This window comes from Otolemur garnettii, unplaced genomic scaffold (assembly GCF_000181295.1).
Source record: "Otolemur garnettii isolate 467f Iridium unplaced genomic scaffold, OtoGar3 scaffold00005, whole genome shotgun sequence".
Lineage (NCBI taxonomy): Eukaryota > Metazoa > Chordata > Mammalia > Primates > Galagidae > Otolemur > Otolemur garnettii.
The window spans coordinates 12,588,985-12,606,708 of record NW_003852400.1 but is presented as its reverse complement, the minus strand read 5'-3'; positions in this window follow the sequence as shown (position 1 = coordinate 12,606,708).

Genomic DNA, 17,724 nt, shown 5'->3' with positions numbered 1-17,724 from the left:
TCCCTTCCTTCCTCCCTCCCTTCCTTCCTCCCTCCCTTCCTTCCTCCCTCCCTCCCTCCCTCCCTTCCTTCCTTCCTCCCTCCCTTCCTTCCTTCCCTCCTTCCTTTCCAGAGTCTCACTTTCTTGCCCCCCATAGAGCTCTGTGGCATCAAAGCTCACATCAACCTCAAGCTGTTGGGCTTAAGCAACACTTTTGACTCAGCCTCCCAAGTAGCTGAGATTATAGGTGCCTGCCACAATACTTGGCTAGTTTTTTCTATTTTTTAGTAGAAACAGGGTCTTGCTCTTCTTCAGGGTAGTCTCAAACTCATGAGCTCAATCCATCCACCCAACTTGGCCTCCCAGAGTGCTGGGATTACAGGTGTGAGTTCTGTGCCCGGCTTCAGGGGCAATATCTCTTCCTTTCTCTTGCCAACTCAGTCACCATCGTGCTTCTACTCTTCCCACTGACTGTTGATATTCCCAATATTGAACTTCTGCCAACAGTGTTTTCTATTCAGAAACTCCATGCTACTAAAGAGTCTTTAATCCTCGCCATTGCCACCCTCCTTCCCAGTAATTCCTAAGTCAAAAACCTCATTCTGTTGGTATAACACACAGTGTTCAATCCTGGAAGGGAAGCCTGTTAAACACAGGCACTCAATGCTGCAAAACACAGTTTGATGGACCTCTTTGGATTAAAAAATGTCTAAGCCTTTGAATTAATAAAGTAGTTAATAAGAAGGCACTCTTAATTCCAGAAAAGATCTCTAATTGTTTAGTTTCAGAACAATCAAAAGAGGTGAATTTCAGGCCAAGGGGCTGAGGGCCCTGAGGGGCTTCCAAGTCTCACTGCAAAACTATCTGTGATCTTCTCCCTCCAGCGGCTGGTGACCTGGGGAGCTGTTCCCTGGACAGCATTCTGGCTGTCAGAAGATTGGAATCTACTAAAATTTACTGTCAATTTTTGGTGCCCATGTTTCTGCTCTAAACATTTTGAAATTAGTCGAAGAATCTTACTGAATGAAAATACTCTTTATGAACAGTTTTAAAATTTACTTTTAATTACTATTTGTTGTGATTTTCCCCATTCTCTTCCTTCTAAGTGTTCTTCCTCTTTCCATGCATACCCTACCTTCTTCCTGAAATCAGCTGAAGATGAAGAGAGAGTGAAAAAAATAAAAGAAATGCAAACAGCCCTGGCTGTGTGTTGCTAACTGAGTGAAAGTGGGGCTGCTCCGTGTCTAAAGGGCTGCTCCCCGGTGGCTTTTGCAGAGATGAACATTAATCTTGTTTTAGGAAACTTCATTTACATAATTAATCTTGTTGTCATTTGGGGGTTGGTGATGCAGTTTGTCTTGAATAACTGCTGGCCCCTTCATCCTTACACTAGCCTAACCTTTTCTGGTTTACCTAGTTTAAGAAGGTTTCTACGGAATTCAAAGTTCATGCACTAAGCTTTGCTCGGCTATTTGCGTTATAATTGTTATTGCTTTAAGTTGACCTTGAAATTTTGCACATGAAAGATCATCTACATACTCCTATCTGTTGAACTTATTTATTAGTATTATTGCTAAATTGCTGAAGTAGCTGAAATGCAGAGCAGCATGGATAGCACAGACTGTCAGTGACGTGTTCACGCTATTGGAGATTTATGCTTCTCTAAAAAAATGAAATGTAGCTCTTTAAAAACATTCATCGCAAGCCTATGTTAAATATCTTTCCCCATTTTATGAAATCTTGAGCAAGATAATACCTTTCCCTGCTCTGGATTCTATAACGTGTCTTAGCTGTGTCCTATTTGATCGCTGCCTGTGCTGATATATTTTCATACCTTCTGTTCTGTTTCCCTGCTACCTGCTAAACTTTTCTATGGCAGCCCTGGGGTCTGCTGCTTTGTGTGCACCGCAGCCATGACAAAGTAGGTGTTCAATAAATGTTCTTTCATAGAACGTTAACAATTCTACCCTATACATGCTGCTGAAGGGTCTCTATCCCCCATTTGCTGTTTAATTGGCTATTAACTGGAACTGATTGATAGACGTTAAGACTTTTTTTTTTTAAGAGAATTGGCAGCTATGTAAATATAGCACTTAACCTTACACACTTAGCCATTAACCTTAATCACTGTCCATTAACCTTAAAGCACCCCAGATTTCTCCACTTACACTCCCCAAAAGTAAACCCCAGTCAATGCATTTTTTTTTAGCATGAAAAAAAACTTCGTAGAGGGTTTTTATTGTTCTGTGAGTGGCTGTAAAAACTGTTTTTGAAAGAGAACATTTGACTCCATTTCTTTTTGTAGAGATTAATTTTCAGGTGAGCAAAGGAAGATAAGAAATAGGAAATTTATTTTGAGCATGTTAATATAAATTTGATAAGAGAACTATAAAATGCTTTTTTAAAAGTATCATTTTCTATAATGTTGAAAGTCATAAAAGTGTCACATCACTTTCTACTTTACCCCACAAATCTATGAAAAGTAAATAACTCTTCCTATAGCCATTACTAAAATCCTATTTAATATTAATCTCAGACATGAGATTAATAAAAAATTATTTAAAAGAGATTGCTTAAAATATTTTCTAATGTCAAATTATAGAAGAGAAACGGAGGATAAATAATATATTTTTAAATGCAGCACTTTACATTTGTTCCTATAAGTATTCCTGTTAATGTAACTAACCAATTTTATTGTAATAATAGCTTACTTTCTCAAAATCCTTTACAAACTGTGATTTCTATATTTTCTGTCATGTGTATTTCACTAGAATTATATAATCAATGGAAAGAAACATCAAGTATTAATGTATTCCAATTTACTGTGGATTTGTTTTATATTGTTCTCACTAAGATCTACATTCACTACCTATGAATGTAAAAAAATAATGCAAAGTTGCAAACAGTGTTTGGTGTAATTTTAGATGCAATTATGTTTTATGACCTTAATCCTTGGGGTGAAAACAGTAAATCAGTGAGGTTCCCATTGTGTTCTGAACATAATACATCTGAGAGTGACATGGGGTGCAGGGTGGGGATGGGAGAAAGAGCACCTTGCTGTATTCAGGATGTAATTTGATACTAATGGACTGATTATTTTTAGATTTGCCAAAATGCTTAGTTTTGTTCCAAGTCCCAGAGGGAACTGACACTGGAAGGTGTGAGCAACTGAGTTCAGGGAAGGGTCTCTTTTACTACTGACTTTCAAGGTATTTTAACAAATGTGAAATCTTACTGGAAAAACAAACCAGTGTAACATGATGACTTCAACTCTAGAAGGATGTCACCTCAGAACTAGGCTGCTTAGCTGTCCCCTTGGAATTTTATAGTTACCCAACTGAGAAGGCAGGTGATAATGAGAATGACCTGGCAGTGGAGTCTGGGCAGAATGAACTCCACAAAATGCTCGTATGGACCATGTGTTTGGAGAATTAATTGATCACTTTCACTGGAATTGCTGCCGGATGTTTGTTCTCCTCTCTAAGCATTTTACCAGGCAGTCATTCATAGGCCTAAAGATATTCTTGGCGGTACAAGGATCTAAGGCCTTATCAATTCACTGTTTCACTCTTTATTTAGTAGATGCCATACCCCCACAACCTTATACATACAAAAATGACTTAGGCTCACACTATACATTGACATTTTATTCATACAAGGTGATGATAAATGCAAGCAAATTTTTTAATTTTGCAAATTTTTAGCCGTATATGAGCAAATAAGTGAAAGTAAATTTCTGTATATTTTTGCAGAACATCTGCCATGTATGAATTTATTTATAAGCAAAATTGCTTGAGAGACCCTATTCAATAATATTTTAGACCATTTCTATTGAGACAGTGATATTAACATATTAACATGTTTTTGAATTATTGCTTTCTTTATGTAAACACATGGCAGGTAATCCTCTGTAATGATTTTTACTAGCAGTGGACTAACCTGGAAAAAGATAAATTTCTTAAGTTTAATATAAATATTAAGTGTTAAATACAGGAAACTGATCAAATTATTATTTCCTTTGGAACCTGACTGGGAATAATTAGTAATTGTACCATTGTGTCTAATTTACAATAGAGTTTTATATTTATTTTTATATTGTTAGCACCTAGAACACGTAGCATTTATTAGGCATTCATGTTATTTGTTGAATTCTTTTAGTTATTTGAATTAAGAACTGTCTAATTCAGTGGTTTTCAACCTTCCTAATGCCAGGACCCTTTATTACAGTTCCTCATGTTGTAGTGAGCCCCAACAATAAAATTATTTTTGTTGTAAACAGTTGCGGCATTAGGAAGGGTGAGAACCACTGGTCTAATTTAACAAACCTAACTTCAAGTTTTACCACTCTATGGTATTATTTAGGAAGACCTCTACGTAGTTTTGGCTCTACATTTGGACAACTAAGACAGGTAGAAAATATTCTTTAAGTTCCTTCAACCAATCTATCCCCAGATTCTAAGGAAATATAAAACTTTTCTCAAAATTGAAAACTGCTACCATGAAGATTGTGTCTTACCTGAAACTCTGACTTTATTTATAGGTTCACTGAAATGTATTTTAATCTAGAATCATATGAACATTAGAGATATAACCTCCCAGGAAAGCAAAAGCCACCCCCAAAATTAATGCTTGAAACATGTTATAGAGAACTACAGGGTCAAGACTATTTTTAGGGAGAAGAGTTAGGGCTGTGTCGCTGTGAACCAAGTGTCTCAGAATGAAAGCAAGAACGAGTGACACAGGTAATCAGAGTTCTATAAGTGCCCATCATCTGGTGGTTAAGAAAATATTTGCTCAGTGCTAGTTACTTACAAAATATTGAGAAAGGGTAAAGGAAATAGAGCTGTTTCCCACTTAACAACTAAACAAGCAGGTTTTATGTTGTATGGATTATCTTTCTTTAAAAAACTGCTCTTGAAATCCCCTTCGATTGCGCTCTATCTGTAAAAGAGTTAGGTCAGAGCATAAAACCCAACCCAATAAAGTCTGTTCCAGCAGCTGTATGACTGCTTTTGTCACTTGAGATTTTCACAAATGTGAAGTAGAAAAGAACTTAAGGAGGTGTTATCTGTTTCATACGAATTTTTAAACCTTAAAACAGCAACCCAACAAACCTCTACCACTCCAAAACAATGACGAGAAAAAGCATTACCACTCATCACATTCACACACACCCTCATGTAAAATGAATAAACATTAAGAAAAAAAAAAACAACGACAAAAACAGATTCACTCTTTCTCTCTCAACAATCCCTTATTGCCAGGAAATTTCAGGTTGAATGTGTATAGTAAAAACCAAACAAAACACTTTCACCAGGGATTGTGAGAGGGGCTGGATTTCCCCCACCCCCTTCCCCAGCCTTTACCCTCCAGGGACCCAGCACTCCTGGGGTAGCAGGGGACGGGGAGCCAGAACTCTGGCGCCTCTAGACCATCTGAGGCCTTAGGTAAGAAAAATGATGTCACAGACGTTTCATTGTTTTTTCCTCATCCTCTCTATTTCCTTCGCTTTTCTTCTTACTTTTAAAGATTTTTCTCTCTTTATAGTTTCTTTTCACTTCCTAAAACCTCTCAAATTTCTCCAGATAGAGGGACAGTTCTTCCAATCAAATATAAATATACATTCCTACCGGCCATTTGTATTTTCTCTCTGTTTTTCTGCTGTAGATGAGGCTTCCTTTTGCCCAGTATGGAAATGATGGTGTCAGGATCAGTATCTATATTTGCCACCCTAAGAACATATTGGAGAATATACAATATTAACATTTTATGATTCGCCTTCAACTCTTCAAAGGAAGAGTTGCATAAAAGCCACATTGCATAAAAGCCTAATACTCATAATTCTTTTCTTTCCATTGGTTTCTGGATTCACCAGAAATGTCATAGTTCTGCAGGGGAGAAAGAAACATCTTTCTTGCAACTACCCTGGAGGATAAAATGTCAGGTGTAAAAGCCACTGCAAAGAGGAATAATTGGAGTCATTTCAAAATGATTTCTGATGTCTCTCTGAAAAAAAAATTATAGAACAAATCCTTGGCCTAGCTTTCAAAGGAGGAATCATAACCTCCCCCCTCATCCAGACTCTATACAGAATCTAGGCCGGCAGGATCTCTCACCTATGCTCTCTATAGTCTTTTTCACCGTCTGGGAAACGACCTATCTCATTGAGAAGAATGTGCTTCAGATCCACATGTCTCCAAGACCATTTTCATTATGCAAGAAGGTCTTGTCCTAGATGAAATTTCTATGTAATTCTGTTTGGGGTAAACAAACAATTTAGGCCTTTTCATCCATATTCCCATTTAGAAAAATAAAGATTGTTTTTTCTCAAAGTTTGGGTTTAACTATTTAATATTCTCTAATCACATTATTTTGTAATACTATAGTCAGTGAAATCAGAAAGAAACTTTTTTCCAAGGCCGAGAGATAAGGGAACTGGACGCGTTAGGAATCTCTCCTTCTAGGCAGATGACCCTGAGAGCCACCGTTGCAGTGATGGAGCACACACAGCAGCATAGGGTTTCAAACTGAATCACATCTCCAGCAAGATCCTGACCTATGTGCACCTCAGGCATCTGGCCTTTTGTTCAATAAAGGTATGAAAAGCAGAACCATAGTTCGTTCTTGACACAGTCTAGTGTGAGTCATAGTGTTGGCTAGGTTTTAGATTGTACTTAAAAGTTTCCACTTATAATGAATGTTTAGTATAATTTCTATAGTTTGGGGGCTACAAGTTATTTGAAATTTTCTTCTAAGTTCTCTATAGTCTGAATAATTAGATACTATGTCCAACTATTCCCATAGAAATTAAAACATTTGTTTTCTTTGAGATAAAAATGAAATACTTAAGATTTATCCCTCGATGACATTTTATTAATATTTTCTAATTCTCTGGTTCTTTCAGATCACTTTATTCATTTAACGTATAATGATGCAAAATAATAAAGTGGTAAAACATTAAAATTTATGATCAAACCTTCAGAAGGAAAAAGAGGGAAGGAGGCTAATACTTAAGAAATACACAGGATGTTACACATCCATGGTCCCTTTTTTCCCCCATTCTACTATACAATATCCTTATGAAGAAAGTATGTGTGTAGGGTAGTTCAAAAAAATTTAGATTTTATATAGATTCATAGCTAGAATTAGTGGCAGAGCTGTGTTTTAAAGACCTGTCTAGGTCCAGATTCCAGTTTTATAACACAAATATAAGGTGGTCTTTTCACTGTCACCATCAACATCAATATCACTCTGAACGCACGGAAATGTTACGAGCTGTTGTTAATCACATCATCTGCCACTTTGGAAAGGTAATAACGCTTTACCTCGTGAGGGTCAATATTTCATTTTCTTTGAGGTTTACCTTTCTCTGTGGTAATACACTAATAAGATTATATTTGTAGCTTTGGTTTATTGTATTTATACATTCCATTGATAAAATATGGTGAAGTATGTTATAGTAAAGTTTAACAGCAGAATATAGATTTCTGGTTGAGTTTCTCTCTTATAGGATCCTTTGTGACTTGTAAGTTATTTTTATCAGAAATTTTTATTTAGCACTAAAATATTTAGAGGTATTTCAAAATTTGACAAACATTGACCATTTTTCTGATATAAGTAGGGGACATGCTGATGGAAAAGGATAGCAAGTATGACAAGAGAAAAAAGACAAGCAAAATATACATTGGAAAGTGCAACAACTATTGGCAGCTTCAATAAACATGCAAAGCTGTAGTGACTTTTACAGTGTTTTTTTAACAGTCAGTATGTTAGCTAAGGGTCCCAGCCTTTGATGTCTCAGATCTTTAGCTCAACTCCTCCTTGTCCCAAATCCCTACCCATGAAAGTCCAAAACCTTCCTTAAAATTTCTGCTTATTTTTGAGGCATGTGTTAGAGGGAGAATTGGAATTAATGGGACCCAAGTTTTTCAGTGTAAAACTTGATTCCAAGCTTGCTTTTTTCTCATGTTGTGAATAGTGTTATCATTCGTGTCTATTTTAATTACATGGAACTGTAATCCTGAACATACATCTCTATGTACTCTTTTTTCTACGATAGCCATATATATTGATATTTTATTATGGATTGGACACTCAGTTTTAGGTCATGGAATCCCTAGAGCTGTCTATTACAGTTCTTGAGTTAGGTTCTTAAAACTCTATTAATTTAGTGATCAGACAGGTCAGTGCTATTATTGTTATAATCATGGGCATTAACCTAAGATACTAAGAAAATAAAATTGAGAATCAAATGATTGGACGAGCCACTAATCCTAATGTGCTTTTCACAATTAGAAGCAACAAATTTTTCTCAGAATAAGAGATCTATAAAAAGATTTCCCAAGTCAGCCTTATGTATAAAAGCATGTTTCCCTAGAAACCACCAAAAAAAAAAAAATGCCTAGAAATATAGATGGTTTCGACTGTCTTTTCAGTTATGGGAGTTGGGGATTTTGTTGCACTCTAGCAATTCCAGGTCTAGATTTCATAACGCTTTTCTTCACTCCCTCTCTCAGGAGGATAGAAAACCACTGGGATAGGTTGCTAACACAGTTTCTATTTTTATCTCTCAAAAGACTGGGATGATTGTCTCACAAATGCAATGTTTGCTTTTTTAACAATGCTGTAAATTCAAGGTCTTTTGATTCGTCCTGCATAGATGTGTTCATCTGTGCCATGGAAAAATGATATTTATTACATTGAACAAGACTTCTAAGATTTTATTTAAACACTTGGACTGCATAAAGATACCTAAAGAGCCTCCTCTGGGGATTTTCTTCCACCCTTTTAAGCTTTGTATGTTTGTTTAATGAGGGAGATAGAAATATGATGACTCAGAAAAATTGCTAGTCCTTTAAAATGATATTGTGTCAAGCAGTCACTCTGATCACTTAAAAAATACTGTTAAAAATTTTAATATCAGCCTACACAGCCTCTCATGGGCATTGAGATTTTATGACCCAGGACAGAAAAGAAACATCACAAAACATGGGGGGAAGGAGTTGAATCCCAAGGTCTTCCTGCCTGAAAACAACGGCCTGTGTTGTGTATTGCAGGTTATGAACCTTAGTTTTTTCTGGAATATATAATGTCCTAATTCCCCATTTCCATCTTTCTATTTGCTTGTTGGAAAACCTTCTAAACTAGGCCCATCTCCTTTTTTCCTTTGTCCCCTCTGTGTTCTCACCTTTCCTGGTTGTGAGCCAGTAGAGAAGCGTGACCTATTTTTCCTTCTGACCCAAATAATTTTGTATGTGAAATCCAATTATGTTGATGTCGAATGCAGTCTACAAGAAGAAAGAATCAAAATGTTAGGCAGCTTAATGGGTGAATAGTGATGAGGTTGGGACAGTTCTACTTTTATTCTTATAGATCGCTTTCTAGAGCTCATGCTAAGGAATATTGCTAAATGAAGTTTTTTTTAAAAAAAATGATAACTAAGGAAGAGTTTTGGTATTTATAGACTTTGCTATATTCTATGGGTAACTATTAGCTATTATCTATGGACAAGCCTTAATTTTTAGCATCAATTGATAATTTTATTCTTAAATCCTTTGTGCTTTCCCCTGAAGTCACCAGGCCAGTAGGAGATAAACCCCTCCCCGACCCCCCACCAAGGTGCAGCCACTCTTCCACCTTCTCACGATTCAGAATTAATTAATTACTTTGCTTTAACACTGCTTCACAACTACGCCCTACAGTTCGCAGGACGGTGTGTCCCTAGAAATGCTTTATCACATAGCCCAGTTGTTATCTAGAATAAAATATATCTTTGATTAGAAATATAAATTTAGCTCAATGAATAAAACATAAAAATGAGGTTTGTTAGGGACATTGTTACCAGGAAAATATGTCTTTATTTAATCTTGACCTTAAAATTTCTGATAATGAAAACAATACAGGGTTTATGAATCTTCTCTAAAATTGTAATAGGAGGGACTCTCAAGCACTTGTAGAATATTCTAACATTTTTCCCTCTCTTCTTTTTTTGTTGATTATCTAGCAATAAATCTAGTAATTAATATTTATTTTCCTATAGTAATCTCAGAAGAGTTGAAAAGATTTTTCCATATTAATTTTTTCGACTATCTAATGTTTTATTGTATTTTATCCTATTTCATTTACAATTTTTTAAAAAATCTAATAGCACAGTAAATTATTATTTGAGATTATTTTTAAATTTGTGTTTTTCTAAAATGTATGTTCTTCATGAGTTTGGAAGTAAAATTAATTACTGTTATATGTAAGAACTTCTCATCTCAATGTAATAGCAGATTTATCACTATGACATCGCATTTTAGGTAATTAATAAAATTTACTATTATATGTACACATTAGACAATAAATAAAAGTCCTGTTATATGTAAGAACTTATTGTAATAGCAGACTTAATCACTATGACATCGCATTTTAGGTAATTAATAAAATTTACTATTATATGTACAAACTTCTGATTGTAATAGATTCACCACTAAAACATCTAATTTAGATAAATAAACCATTTTACAGAAGCAATCAATCACAGGTACAAAATCATAGAAATTGATGCAAGTTACAATCTGTTAAGAATGCTTCTACTTTTTTCCAAAGCACTTTTAACATACACCTCACTAAGCACATGTGGACAAGGATTTAGGTTAAAAAAAAAATGCTCAATGATCATCAATAACCACGCAAAGATCTCAAAACTTTCCTATGTTTTGGGACACACAAGAAGGAAGTAACTCAACCTGCACTTTATTATTTTGTGTCATATGCAAAGCTTTTTCTGAACTTTAAATCCAAGTGAAAGCAGCTGCTGGAAAAATATCATTACCCTTTACCTTAAGCTACAAAACCGATTTAATGGCGACACTTTATTTTGTTCAGATGGTCTGCTCTTTTCTTCTGTTTAAAGCAGTAAAGCCTATGGAAACTATATCTGGATGAAATCACTGGAAGGTGAAGGCCCAGGACTAAAAACATTCTTTAAAGATTACACAGGCTTGCAGTTGACTGGGAGAGCAGCACTAACGAGAGCTAAGGCTCCCCAAGACAGGAGGTCAGACCACCTCCCTTAGCTATTCATAGGCATGAGCTTGCCTTCCCTTTCCTAGACAAGGATACAAAGTTTATTATTCACAAATACCAAAATGTAAAACAGGGCAACACATATGGTATGCTTTTTAGTTCAGTCCATTTCTATTCATACATGAAATAAGCAGTTTTCTGTTTTCAGCAGATCAAAAATTATCCTCACATTTTGACCTTTTATGTACTTTTCCCAAAATGAAAATTAAAAGAGAACATTGCCTATGCTTTTATTATATATAAAATGATCATAAATAAAATGTAACAGCTAAAAACAAGTAACGCTAAGATATATTGACCTAGCTATTTCAAAAATTAAGAATACTATATATAGAGTTGTTGTTATATAGGGTCTAGTTCTGTTGCTCAGTCTAGAGTGCATCATAATAGCTCACTAAAACCTCAAATTCCCAAGTTCATGTTTTAGAAACATATATTTTTTTAAAAAGTTACTCTTGATACAAACCCAATACTGATAAGCTTTTACGGAACATGAAGGTAAGAAAACTTTGTTTCTTACCAACTTTTATTTTTAGGTTCTTCTCAATTGATAGTAACTTCACTTGTTCATTCATTCATAATTTTTTTTCTTTTTTTTTTGCAGTTTTTGGCCGGGGCTGGGTTGAACCTTCCACCTCCGTCATATGGGGCCAACACCCTATTCCTTTGAGTCCCAGGTGCAGCCCTCATTCATAATTTTTTTGAATAATAACAGATACATTGCTTTGAAAAGGACTTATAATAAAAATTATAGATAAAAAGAAAATCATTGATTTTAAAAATTGATTGTTAAAAGGAGTTAACATTGTTACTGTGATATAAATACTAAGGAAATCTCCAATCTTCATGGCATCTAAGAACCTAGCAAAGTGCCTTTGTAATGACCTTCAATGCAGTACACTAAGCACCTGCTATGGATTGTAGTTCTAATAACCTTTACATAAATCAGATAGTCTTGCCACTTAGGAATGACTCCCAGGTGGTCCTGGCACAGCCTGGTCACATCTGCTAGGTCTTAGGGAGATGGGGGCAAGGGCTCTTCATGCTGGCATTGAGCCACCGACCTTGCTAAAAGCTTTGCCCAAATAAGGAATTCAAAATCTTCTAAGATGTAGAGGAAGAGAATGTTCTAATTAAAAAATACAATATTGGTTTCCTCTAACAAGTAACATTTCCTCTCTAGTTCTGCATTTTCCTGACTCTAAAATCAGTTGGTTGGACTGGATAATTTCCAAAGATTTACCTTTCTGTCCAGTGTTTTTAGCAAGTATTTGATGTCACTAGGAGTAGCCTTCATAGATGCTATTGTTTACTCATTCAACAAGCATTTTCCCCCCTAAAAAGAATATAGTCCTCTTCTGCATTGGGCTTAGAGATTTAGCAGGAGAGACATAAGCATAAACATGTTAGAACATATAAAAATATAATAATATTATACACAGGCATGTTGAAGGAAGTACTTAAGCCTTCTGGTGAGTTTAAGAAAACAGCTGTCTTGAATAAGAGTTCACTAAGCATTTACTATCAAAGGAGGAAAAGCATAAGGATACTTCTGGTAGAGAAAATGGTCTGTGTGAAGGCAAGATGTAAGGAGTGGTTGGTAAATGAAGAGCTCTTAGAAGGTCAGTAATGTTGGGATGCACTGAAAATGGGAAAATAGATTTAAAAGTGAGTGAGTAGATAGAGGTCAGATCATAATAGGAATTGCACAGAAAGCTGTTGTAGTTTGGTGTTTGAGTCATGGAGTCAGAGTCTGGTGCCTGGAATTTATTTCTTATCTAGTCATTTACAAAGCCCACAACTTAGGAAAATATGTTTAATTCCTCTTAACGTCAATATCCACAGGTGGATAAAGATGATTAGATTTTAGATTTCTCACTTATAGTCTTGTGCTAAGGAGTAATTCAATAACACTCATTAATATTGAAATACATCTAGGTATAAGAATTTTTTAAAAATAGTAAATTTTTTCTCCTCTTTCTTTCTTTCTTTCTTTCTTTCTTTCTTTCTTTCTTTCACATAGTGGCTTACTCTGTTGCCCAGGCTAGAATGTTGTGGCATCAGCCCTGCCCATAGCAATTTTAGACTCCGGGGTTCAAGCAATCCTCATGCCTCAGTTTCCCAAATATCTAGAACTACGGTCTCTGGCCACAATACCAGATAATTTTTCTATTTAGTAGAGATGGGGTCTTATTCTTGCTCAAGCTGGTCTCATACTCCTGAGGTCAAGGGATCCTCCTGCCTTGGCTTCCAGAGTGCTAGGAATATAGGTGAGCCACCTTGCTTGGCCTACAGTGGTAAATTCTAAATTGAGGACCTGAATTACCTCATGCAGAAGTTTGGAGGACGTTTCTGAACACCCATAATCCATTTTGAAATGATTTCAAGTGGAGAGCGAAGAGGAAGGTTTATGAAGAGCTTTTTTAATAAAGTAGTTGATGCAGAGTTGTGCAGTGGGAAAGTTCTGGGCCCGGAAAAGAGTAGTTGCCAACCCGTGGGCATCTGTTCTCATTGGAATGAGGAGTAAAGTGCTGTTGTCTCCATCACCCCAATTTCAGAGAGGGGAATATTAGGTGAGAGGGTTATACTTGGAAACTTCTGAGTGTTTCACAAAGGCACCCGAGTGAAAACAATCACCTTCTACCTTCTTCCCAGTCCAAGGTACCATTTAGTCTTCCATATGTGGTTGACCTCAGCAGCCAGACAGATTCGATGGTAATTCGGGTTCATTGGATGGAGATATGTACTCTAATACTAAATTCGGGTCCTTCTTGGACTTAAGTGATCATAAAGCTATATTTAATTAAGAGTGAGCAAGGAATTCAGAGGCCTGCCAGAGTTTTCTTTCATGGTTAGGGAAACATAAGCTTCGTAAAAACAGTTTTTGGAATATCATGAAAGACAAAAAATATTTTGATATATCACACAATAACTTGGTTCACATACTAGTTTCAAATTAAAACAACAAAGAATTATTGGGGCATAGTGTGAGGATAAATTAGAGGTGGGGGGCCTATGGGGAAGCTATTTAATGTCTATTGAAATGTCGATGCTGAGAGTGAAGGCACCAAGTATCCAAACTGCATGGGGTAGACTTGGTAGATATTTAGGAGGGAGAAAATAAGACCCAGGGTCACACATTAAGATGAGGGAACTGAGGACAATAGAATAGCTTTTCTGTTTCTCTGGCTGAGGCACTGGAAAATAAATGGCAATCCAATACTGTATTTGTTGTTATGTTGCATTTTATTTGTACTGTGCTGAGTTTGATATCGTTTTGGAAGTTTCAAATAAACAGATGCAGTTGAAAATAATCACATTTAGCAGTCAAGGCTGTATTAGAACTACAAAATTAAATAAATATAAATTTATGTGGTAATGTCTACCTGAGAAGACCTATGAATAGTATCTATGGAAAGTAAAAAAGGAAGTCAGTGGTAGGACTATATTATTATACCTGATAGTGACCCCAGAGATAAGTTAGCAATGGTTTTCAACTTTGTCAAGCTTCAACATGTTATGAATATAACATATAAAAGAGAAAAATATTGGAGCTATCTGATTGGGGGACAGGAGGGAGGTCCTGACCTGTATGGTCAACATTTATCCTTTTAGGAACCCTGACATGCATGCAGAACACTCAGGTGAGCCCCATGTTGAAAATCACTAATCTCCTGTGATCTTCTATTTAATGAATACAGAAGAGACAGCAGACAGATTTATATTTTTTGTTTAAAGGTAGACATCATCCAGACACATTTTTGTATGATTCTAGACTTCAATGGTGGCAGACTAAATCTTAATGATTTCTACCCTTCCTACCCTTAATACTCTTTACCTGTTAGAACCATATAGGAGAGGACCTAATGGGACTATTTATAGTTCTTGATGTTTATGACTCATACAGGTTTCTTTCTAGACTAAGAGAAAACTTTTGTATAGTCATGTGGCATTGACACAAATCTTCCTACTTCGATCTTCTCTTTTTAATTTTTATTTCAAAACATTGAAGAAGTACAGAGTTTTGTTACATGGATGTAGTCTATGATGATAGAATCAGGGCTTCCAGTGTGTTTGCCACTGGAACAGTGTTCATTGTATCTAATCAGTAAGTTTTTAATTCCTCACCCCCCCCAATCCACCCATTCCCTTTCTTCAAGGTCCTTTGCAGCTTTTTATGCCCAGATGCACTTGTCATTTACCTCCCACTTATTAGTGAGAACATGTTGAGTTTGTTTTACCATTCCTAAGAAAGTTCACTTATGGTAATTGTCTCTAGTTCCATCCAAGTTTCTGAAAATGAAATGATTTATTTATTTTTTTTTAATAGCTCAGTAGTGGTCCATGGTATATACACCACATTTTCTTTATCCACTCATGTATCAATAGGCAGTTATTGATTAGGCTGATTCCATATCATTGTATCATTCCAGTTGTGAATTATTTGTGATAATCTTTTGAATGTATCTTTTGATGAAATGATTTCTTTCTCTTGGATAGATACCCCTTAGTAGGATTGCTGGATCAAACGGTATTAACTCTAGTATTATTTTTAACTCTTTGAGGAATCTCCATACTGTTTTTCATAGAGGTTTTACTAGTTTGCAGTACTATCAACAGAGTAGAAGCATATCTTTTTTTCTCTGTATCCTCAGCAGAGTCTAATACTTTCTCTGCATCCATACCAGAGTCTAATATTTTCTGACTTTGTAATAAAGGCTATTCGGAAAAGGGAAAGGTGGTGTGTTATTATAGTTTTAATTTGCATTTCTCCGAGGCTTAGTGACAATGAATGTTTTTTAATCCATCTGTTGGCCATTTGTTTGTCTTTTGAAAAAATTTCCGTTCATGTCTTTTTCTCACTTTTTGACAGGGCGCTTTTTTTTCCTTGCTGTTTTGTTTCATTAATTTATAGATTGTAGAAATTAGCCCTTTGTTAGAAATATAGTTTGTGATCCTTTTCTTCCATTCTAGAGGTTGAGTATTACTCTGTTAATTATTTCCTTTGCTATCCAGAAGCTTGGGAATTTAATTAAATCCATTTGTTTATATATGTTGCTGTTGTATCTGCCATTGGCTTCTTAGTCATGAATTCTTTGCATAGGCCTATGTCTAGAAGAGTTTTTCCCATCTTTTATTCCAGAATTTTTGTGGTTTCATTCCTTTCAATTAAAGCTTCAATTCATCTTGAATTAATTTTTGTATGTGGCAGGAGACATGGGTCCTGATTCTTTCTTCTCCATGTGGCCATCTGGTTTTCCCAGGATCATTCAATGAATAGGGCATCCTTTCCCTGGTGTATATTTTTATCTACTTTGTAAATCAGTTGGTCATAGGTATATGCTTTTATTTCTGGGTTTTGCCCTTCTGTTCCATTGTTGTTTGTCTCTACTTTTATACCAGTGCCGTGCTGTGTGTAATTATTTTAAGTTCAGTAATGTAATACCTACAGATTAACTGTTTTTTGCTTGAGTACTTTGGCTATTCAGGCTTCTTTTTGGTTCTAAATGAATTTAGGATTATTTTTTCTGGATCTGTGAAGTAAGACATTGGTATTTTGATGAGTCACGTGTTTAACCTGTAAATCACTTTGGGTAGTATGGTCATTTTAACCATGTTTATTCTATCAATCGTGAGCATTAATGTTTTTCCATTTTCTTGTACCATCTATGATTTCTTTCATCAGCGTTTCGTAGTTCTGTTTGTAGAGATTATTCACATTCCTTGTTAAATATATTTCTAACCATTTTATTTTCTTTGATGAAGTCTTTAGGATTTTCCAGATACAAGATATAGGATCTTATCACTGATATGGCAGTTTTATCTCCTCTTTCCTGACAAGGATGCTCTTTATTATTTTCTGTTACCTAATTGCACTGGCTACGAATTTTAGTACTATGTTGTGTAGAGGCAGTAACAAGTACGCAGTCTTGTCTTGTTCCAGTTCTTGGGGAGATTGCCTTCAACTTTTCTCCATTCAGCATCACATTGGCTGTACATTTGTCAACTATAGCCTCTATAATTTTGAGATAAATTCCTTCTAAGTCTAGTGTGTTCAGGATTTTCCATATGAAAGGGTCCTAGATTTTGTCACATGCTTTTTCTGCACCCATTGAGATAAAATAAATGTTTGTTTTTGTTTTGTTTTGTGATGAAGCACATTTATTGATTAGGTATGTGGACCATCCTTGCATCCCTAGGATGAAACACACTTTTGATTTATTGCTAATTTGGTGGTTTGCTCCTGTTATGTTGAGGATTTCTGCATTAAGGTCCGTAAGGAATATTGATCTTTAGTTTTCCTTTTTTGTTTTGTCCTTTCCTGGGTTAGGTATCAAGGTCATACTGACTTCGTAGAATGAATTAAGATTCTGTCCTTCTATTATGTTATGGAATGATTTCTTTAGAATAGACGTCAGTTCTTTGAAGGTGTGGTAGAATTTGGCTGTGAATCTGTCTTATCTGTGGCTACTTTTTTTTTTTTTTTTTGAGATTTTTTTATCACTGTTGAATTTTTCTTCTAGTTATTGGCCTGTACAGTTATTCTACTTCTTCCTGATTTAGGCTTCAGTGTTGTATGTTTCCAGAAACTTAGCCATTTCCTTTAGGTTTTTGAGGTTTTCTGTTTTGTGTGTATGTGTAGATATTTTTGTAGTATTCACGGATGGCGATTTT